Source organism: Tupaia chinensis, unplaced genomic scaffold (genome assembly GCF_000334495.1).
Source record: "Tupaia chinensis unplaced genomic scaffold, TupChi_1.0 Scaffold000057_1, whole genome shotgun sequence".
NCBI lineage: Eukaryota > Metazoa > Chordata > Mammalia > Scandentia > Tupaiidae > Tupaia > Tupaia belangeri.
In genome coordinates, this window is record NW_006159515.1 from 5,337,755 (window position 1) to 5,346,225 (window position 8,471).

General features: G+C 54.3%; 1 non-coding gene across 1 annotated transcript; it reads right to left on the minus strand.

The window, feature by feature from the left end:
* Positions 1-968: 968 nt before the first annotated feature.
* Positions 969-1,040, minus strand: TRNAD-AUC (transfer RNA aspartic acid (anticodon AUC)). The gene has a single exon. It is a non-coding gene; the product is annotated as a tRNA-Asp (tRNA).
* Positions 1,041-8,471: the final 7,431 nt, after the last annotated feature.

An 8,471-nucleotide genomic window follows, 5' to 3' on the forward strand; every position in this document is an offset into this window, starting at 1 on the left:
GTGGCCATCCCCCCTGAGGCGTGATTTCTCGCTTCCTGTCTCTCTGTCTTCGACTGCTTAGGCACGGCCCAGCTCACCAGAGAGACAGTGAGAGGGAGAGTGAGAAAGCATCCTCTGGGGAGATGGCCATGCTACAATTCCTTCTCCTCCATTCTCCTCCTGGGGTCCTGGGCACCTACACTCGTGCACACATGCACACGCGCACACACACACACACACACAGACGCCCACAGACACCTAGTGTGATTTTCAAGCCACCAGGTCCGGGATGCAAAGTACAGTTGGCCATGTGGGAATCCAGCACCTTAACCCCCATGGCATCTGCTGGCCCTGTCTACTAGTTTAAATGTTCACCATCTAAGAATTCCTTCACTAGGATCCGTGCCCAGCCCAGCTGACGCACACAATTAGCCTCACTGTTGATTGCGAGGTCAGCCATCTGTTGATTGGCAGGTTCTGGATTTGGGAGGATGGAAATGAGTGTGGTTTAGGGAATGAGGAGGAGGGGGATATGCTCATTTTTTTTCTTTTAATTTGCCAGAGGGCATGTGTGCTCACCAGAGAGACAGAGGGGGAAGACAGAGAGAAGGAAAGTGAGAAAGCACCCCACATGGAAATGGTCACACTACGATCCCGTCTCCTCCATCTCCCTTTTCCCAAGATTTTAGGCACGCGTACATGCATGCCCAGCATGCTTCTCAAAATTAGTTTTTTTATACACATTTTCCATGATTTTTTTTTTTTGAGAGGTTTTTGCTATAGGGACAGAAAGCGAGAAATCACCACCCAGGGGATGGCCATGCCACAATCCCTTCTCCTCCATTCTCCTCTTGGGATCTTGGGCATGCACGCACACGTGCCCAGCGTGAGTTTAAGCCGCCAGGTCCGGGAATCAAACCACGGTCGACTACATGGGAGTCCAGCAACATAGCCATTACGCTAACTGCTGGTCCCAAAGTATCTAGTGCCTCCCCATTGGGGAATCGAACCCCAGTCTCCCGCGTGATAGGCGGGGATACTCACCACTATACTAACAAGGAACTGCACCCATGAATGTTTTGAAGACCTCTTGTATTTGTTTCCTAAATATCAGAAAATGTCTCACAGTAGGTCGTGGAAGCTCCAAGTCTGAAATTAAGGTGTCAGCAGGCTGGTTTCTTCTGAGGCTGTCCGGAGGCTCTTCCCAGCCCTCTCCCCAACTTCCGGTAGTGTGCTGGCGGTCTCAGACATTTCTGAGTTTGGAAAAAATGATTCCAGTTGCTGCTACCATCTTCCTGTGATGTCCCCCGTGTCTCTGTCTTCACATGGCACTTCTCTCATTTTCTAGAATTATTTATTTAAATGTATTAATTACTATTATTTAATTTGCTTCAGGACACATGCACTCATGAGAGAGAGAGAAAGAGAGAGAAAAGGCTGCCATGTCCGGGACTCTAACTGCAGTCGGCCATGTGGGAGTCCAGTGCCTTAACCACCACGCCACCTGCTGGCCCAGCTGGGGATATAGCTCAGGGGCACTTTGCTCTTTTTACTAGGGCCCAGTCATCTTGCAGCAGGCCCGCCCTAAGGGCCTCATCCTACCTTTACATATGCAGAGACTCTGTTTCTAAGGAGGGTGAACTCACAGGTGTGGAGGGTTAGGGCTCGTCTTATCTTTCTTGGAGGACACAATTTGCAGAGCCCCGACCCCTTTCTCTCGCTTGTTTTTGTTTTAGACAGGGTCGTACTGTCATGATCCTCCTGCCTCAGCCTCCACGCTCCCAGGGACTACAGGTGCATACCACCAAGTCCAGCCTTTAGTGTGAAGCAGGAGTCAAACCCAGGCCCCACGTACAGTCCCAACTTACTCACACCCCCACCCTCCCACGGCTGGCCACACCACCTGTTTCGGAACACGCATGTTCTGTGATGGGCAGTTAGCTAGAAACAAGCGGGCAGCCCTAAGGAAATGGCAGGACATCAGCCACATCAATCCCAACCTACCAGGAATTCCCAGACCCTCCACGAAAATGCCTCCCTCCCACCCAGCTGCTGGCACCGCTGGGAAGGCAACTTCTAAAGAAGTTTTCTTCTTTAGAACCTGAGAAAAGCACACAGGGACGGTTGCTAACCTCCCTCTCGCCATTCCTCACAAATACAAACGGACCCAACCACATCCTGATTCCCACTGGGGCCATGATTGGGCAGTCCGTCCAAAGGAGGACGCTCTACCTTCCAAGTCCACGCTGAGCATGCGGGTTAGGTCATGATTTCCTTGCCTGTGAGAGAGGCCGCCAGCTTGGGGACAAGCCCACAAATTCGAAGCAGCCAGATACAGGGCAGACCTGCTGAATGTTCATGATCAACACCTGGAATTAATGTAGCGCCTGACCCATGCCCCGTGCAGGTGTCCTCTGGCAGCTGCCCACCTGCACGCCTTTCGGGCATGGGGTGTACTTCTCTCCTGTTAAAAACCCGTACTTTCCTATCAAAACTTCCCTTTTCCTACTGTACAAGTGTGTGTGGTTTTTCATTTCGTGTCTCAGGGCGGGTCTCTCATCTTAGAGATCTGGATCTAAAGAAGCGAGGATTTTACACAACCCAGCTCAACACTCCCGCCCATGACATTCCCGACTCTGCCTTTCCTCTGAGCCCTAGTCCTTCCGGCCTCCGCCCTGCGCTGTCTCAGAACCCCCCTGCGTAGGTGGGGCTTGGAAGAGGAGTAAGGAGGGGGTGCGTTAAATGTTAGTTGATTAGAAAGAAAGTTTAACTTCCATGGTTTTTGGGCCCTGTCCAAATAACCCCACATCAAAGTGGGCATCAGAGTGACTGCCTCGACGGACGAAGGTCTTTGTCCTAATATGTGAGCTTGGGACAGGGGTCGGGGGTATTGGGCCCGGTAACAAGGCCTCAACCCCAGGGGGGGAGGGTGGCAATGACTATCCACCCAGCTGAGGATCCTGGAGACTCCACTGTTGGCTGGAGGGTGACGTGGTAACTTCTAAGAGTTTTAATTACTTGACACTTTGAGGAGAAGGACCGAGTTTCGTAAATCGATTTCGCAGACGCTAGGACATCCCTGCGCATTCTTGGGTTTCTGCAGAAAGATGCCGCCCCCACAGCCACCACTTCCCGGGCATCGCCACACGCCACAGTCACCACTGTCCGGCTTTCACTACAGCTTTCTACTCACTTCACCAAGTGACCACAAACGGAGAGGACAGGAACAGAAAGTCCCTCTGCATGTGATGGGGACGGGCCATGCTGCCCTCGGGCACACTGACCCTGGGATGGGTCACATCTCAGACACCACAAGTGCCCCAGGACACAGATGCCCTGGTTCCTGTCTGGCTGCTGAAATCTAGGTAGCTACCTCTTCTGATGTCAAAGCCCCACTGTACTGTCCTGGGCTCAAATCCGTTTTTTAAAAATTATTTAATTGTATTTACTACCACTATTATTATTATTTTAATTTGACTAGAGAGAGACAGAGAGAGAGAGAAAGGGAAAGCAAGGCAGCAAGCTAACAGGTCTGGGACTCGAACCGTGGTCGGTCATGTGGGAGTCCAGCGCCTTAATTACTTGCGGGCATCAGAGCGCACATCTTTGATCCTGAAGGACATTGCTCTGTCACCTCTGCAAGTTCTACCGTGGGGCAGCAGCAGAGGCGGCTGGGATGCGCAGAGCCCTGTGTGTGCTAATGCCTGACGTAGCCCTTCGGGAGGCTGTACATGGGGCAGTGATAGAAACCGGGCGTGCTAGGGCATTGCCAGACATTCAGCCCCAGGAGACACCCGTGGCTAGTCCCGTAAGGTGAAGGGCTGCCCTCCCCACACGGGAGGAGGCTCCGAGAAGGGAGACGCCCGCAGTGAGGTCGGACCGGGGGCCCCTTGGCCTCTGGTCATTCACAGAAGTCACCCACACACTGCGTTTGTGAGTCTAGTCCTGGCTGTTGGCGCCGCGGGAACAAGTAGGCCTGGTCTCTAGCCTCATGGGTCTTGCGGAGGTGACTGGCAGGGGACACACGGTGGTGATCAGTCACGCTGAATGTGTTAGCGGAGTTTGACGGACGTCAGGGAAACTGCAGGAGGACTCCTGGCTTGGGCTGGATGACTGGGTCGAGGTGTCGTTCCCGGGATGCAGAGGGCGCGTAGGTGGCAGCCTGGGGGTGGAAGGAGCCAGCTTGGCTGCCCTGGGCCAGGCACAGGCAGGAGTCCACACACAGCAGGACACAAGAGGGATGAAGCCCAGAAGAGGACCGAGGGCGAGGGTGTAGACAGACTTGGGGGGCCTGAGGCGGAGCAGGTTGACATGGGTTGAAGAAAGCTGTTCTAAAATGCAGGTTTTGTCATGATGCCGGTAAGCTGAGGCAGGTGATGACAGAGGGCGCCTGCTGAAGAGAGCGTGTTCCCTGCAGTTCCTAAGGGGCTGTGGGGCTGGGCGGGAGCAGAGGGAGGGCGAGGCCTGTACTGTGGCTTCTGCGGAGCCCAGCGGGTGAAGTGGGCTAGGCAGACCCAGAGCCGGCTGGTTCAGATCACTTCTGTGGGACTGAGGCCTGAGGACTGTCCCCGGCTGTCTGGCACCTGCCCTGGGGCACTGGGGCAGAGGGGTGGTGGCCTAGCATGTGACAGCTCAGAGAAGAGGTGGTCTGGGCTCTGGCTTGGCTGGTTGCATGGGACAGGGAGTTCCGGGCACTTCGTGTCCCTAGGCTGCCCTCTGGGCTCAGCGAGGCCCCTCGAAGTCAAAGCATTTGCAGACAGAAAACGCGAAGGCACCAGGAGGCCAGAGGCCCAGGAAAGGCCCCGAGGACAGCCACGCTGAGGGGGAGGGACTGGGCCTGGTGAGAAAAGCAGGACAGGGTGCTGTTGTACCAGTGTGGGGGGAAAGGGGGAGCAGGGTAGGAAGGGGTGGAGACCTAGGGAGTGGGGGGGCCCTAAAGGCCCTTGAGGACAGAGCCAGATATGAGGCCGCTGAGGGAATGGCCAGGGAGTTTCAAACTGTTTCATGAAATGTGTCTTTAGATTTTGTTATTGCCGGAGGGCATGTGTGCTTACAGAGAGAGAGAGAGCCAGAGAAAGGGAGCGGGGATGGGAGAAAGCACCCCCAGGGCCGTGGTCACGCTGCAATCCCTTCTCCTCCATCTCTGCAACCTGTCGGGATTTGGGGCAGCGATGCACACACGCACTGTGTTTTTCAAGGCACCAGGAGAGGGATTTGAACCATGGTCGGCCATGTGGGATGAGGCTCCCTTAACTTGCTAGGCTGCAGGGCCAGCCCAAGAAATTTGTCTTTGAGGACTCAGAGGGGAGGATGGGAGATGGGGCTTTTTCCTTTAACTAGAAAGAAATCATTATGGTTAAAAGCTGAGAGGAGTGGGTCGGCAAGTGACGTGGTGGTTAAGGGCATTGGATTCCCATTTGGCTGACCATGGTTTGAGTCCCAGATCTGGCAGCTTGCTTTCTCACTTTCTCTCTCTCTCTCTGTGTGCTCTGTCCTTCTCTGGTCAAATTTAAAAAATGAAGTTAAAATAATTCTTTAAAAATAAATAAGTAAATAAAACTGAGGGGAAGCATTAGCGAGAGGACAAAGGGGAAGACAGAGAAGAAGGAGAGGCCGGGGAGCCGTGTCTTTCGGGAGCACAGCTTTTAAAAACTTTTTTTGGGGCTGGCAGGTGGCATGGTGACTAAGGTTCTGGCCTCCCACATGATTGATCATGGTTCAAGTCCTAGGCCTGGTGGCTTGAAAATTACTCAGGGTGCACGTGCATGCGTGCCCAAAGTCCCAGGAGAAGAGTGGAGTAGCGACTGCTACACACTACTGCGGTGTGGCCATCCCCCTTGGGGGGTGATTTCTCGCTTTCTCGCCCTGGCAAGTGCACGTGCCCTATGGCCAAAACCTAAAACAAAATGAAAACCACATTTTCGGGGGGAGGTAAGCAGGCTAACGACGGGTGGGTGGAGAGGCAGCTATGGCCACAGGATGGGGAGGGTGCCACAGGGACATTTCCTAGCTATACGCCCGCCAGTCGGTCACCACTTGAACACTGTTCACAGTTTTTATTCTCCATCTTCAATATCAGATCACAGCTTGCTATCAGTACGTCACTTTAATAATGTGAGTGTGCCGTGAACAGTGGGGAACACCCGGGCTCCCCATCCCCTCACCCCCACAGCAGCCCTCTGGGGTGGGCAGAGCTGGCCAGAACCTTCTTCTCATTTTCAGGAGAGCCACTGATGTTGCAGAGTCCCACGTCGGATGGGGACAGCCCGCAGTCCCAGCATGTTCAGCGGCCCAGTTACCACTACCTGGTGTGGGCTGGTCACCCCCTTTCTTTCTTTGTTTAATTTTTGATAAATTTTTGCTATAGGGCGCATACACTTGCCAGACAGAAAGCGAGAAATCACCCCCCAGGGGGGGATGGCCACACTATAATCCCTTCTCCATTCTCCTCTTGAGATCTTGGGCACGCATGCACATGCGCCCGGCATGAGTTTAAGCCACCGGGTCTGGGTTACGCCAACTGCTGGTCCCTATATTCTTAGGCACCTCCAGCAGCTAAAACTGTTACCTCTGAAGGGAGTGAGGCGCCTGGCTGGGAGGGAGCCTGGAGGTACCACCTGGACCTGCAGGCGGCTCGGGTGGGAGGTCAGCAGTGCTGGAGCTCCGGAGCAGAGTGCTCCGTGCTCACAGAGCCATGCACGCTGCAGAGCTGGGCTCTTTTCTCCTGGCCACACTGCAGACCCGGGCTAACTGACCAGCTCTCGCAGAGCCCCGTCCTGCGACCTGCCCCATCTGCCCCTGCTGCACGCCTGTGCTCCGCGAGGCCTTCTGGAGTCTGCTAATCTGGTCTCTTGGTTCACCCTCTCCATCATCTTTCATACTCACAGTCTGGTCTGTGGGGGGATGTGATGGAGAAGCCCACGGTGACCACCGTCCTTTCCTAGACGTGGCAGAGCGTGTGAAGCCAGGTGCCCCAGGAGGGGCGAGGCTGGAAGTCAAGTTCCTGGAAACACCTCCCAGTGTGGGGCTGGCCTGAAAGCCTGGCCTCCCACGCCTGGGCAGGCGGCCCTCACAAGGCACGGGGTGAGGGCCTCTAGCCCCAGGTAGCCTGGGTGAATCACTGGCGGCTCTGGAAACGGCTGGATGCTGGAGGACATTAGTCAGTGGGCACTGACGTCCCTTCTGCCCAGCCCTGAGACCAGTGAGTGTATCCACAGCCCCACTTCCTCCTGAGCTCACGGGGTTTCCACATGTCTGGCTCGGGATGTCTCTCGTGGCTTCCCTGAGTGTCCCGCGGTGGGCTGCCTCCAACCACCACGGAGCTTCGTGCTGGCGTCCACGATTCCCTCTGACTGGTAGCCTCTGGCAGCCTGGTGCCCTATGAAGAAAGAGACTCGAAAATATAGAGGTGGGGGTTGGCTGGTGGTGAAGGCACTGGGACCCATGAGGCTGACTGCATAGTTCAAGTGCCCTGGGGTGTGTGTGTGTGTGTGTGCATGTGTGCCTGAAGTCTGGAAGGAGAATAGAGGGGAAGGGATTGCAGCATGAGCATCCCCGTGTGTGTGTGTGTATGTGTGTGTGCGCGCGTGCCGGAGGTCTGAAAGGAGAACGGAGGGGAAGGGATTGCAGCATGAGCATTCCGTGTGTGTGTGTGTGTGTGTGTGTGTGTGTGTGTGTGTGTGCTTGTGTGTGTATGTATGTATGTGTGCTAGTCTACTAGCAAAGAGAGGGTGTTTCAGAATCTCCTAGTGGAATGTGGAGTTTGGAAAAAAACAGCTCAACTTTACATATATATGTGAAAAAAAGTTTAAAGTCATGTCACAAAACGCAAACTACAGAAGGTAAAGCACAATGGAACGTTCTTGGCCAGTGGAGCCATGCAGAAGAAATGTGGCACCTCTCTCATCTGGAATTGTGAGCAAAGCCAAGAAGTGTGTGTGTGTGTGCGTGTGTGTGTGTGTGTGTGTGTGTGTGTGTGTGTGTTGTCTTTTTGCTTCCCCACCCCGTATTTCCCGGCAAGCCCATGGGCCTTCTGACAGACTCTTTGGGTTGGAGGACCAAATACCACTGAGCTGATGCACAAAAGTGGTCACAGCCCTTATTTCTGGACAATACACAGCGGACGGGAGATCTTCAAATAGATCGTGGAAAACAGATAACATGAGCAAACTGACCACAGGAGCTGGGAGACTCAGATTCAAGCAGAGCCTGTGCTTGGGACCAGCGAGGCTGCAGAAAGTCACCTCAGCCCCCAGCCTGAGTGGCCCTAGGTGTGGCCAGCCAAGGGGTCCCAGGTTTCTCGTGGTGAGGCTGCTGGCCGAGTGGTGTTCCCAGGCTGTGTACTGAGGGGAACGAAAGTGCTTCTTGCACCCAAGTCTTCCAGAGAAAAGTAAGCAGTCTGACAGTTACTGTACCCCCACCCCCGCCGTAGTAAATAGGATAGCGTAGATCAAAGCTTTATTTAGGTAAGTCTGATAAAACATACTGAAAAG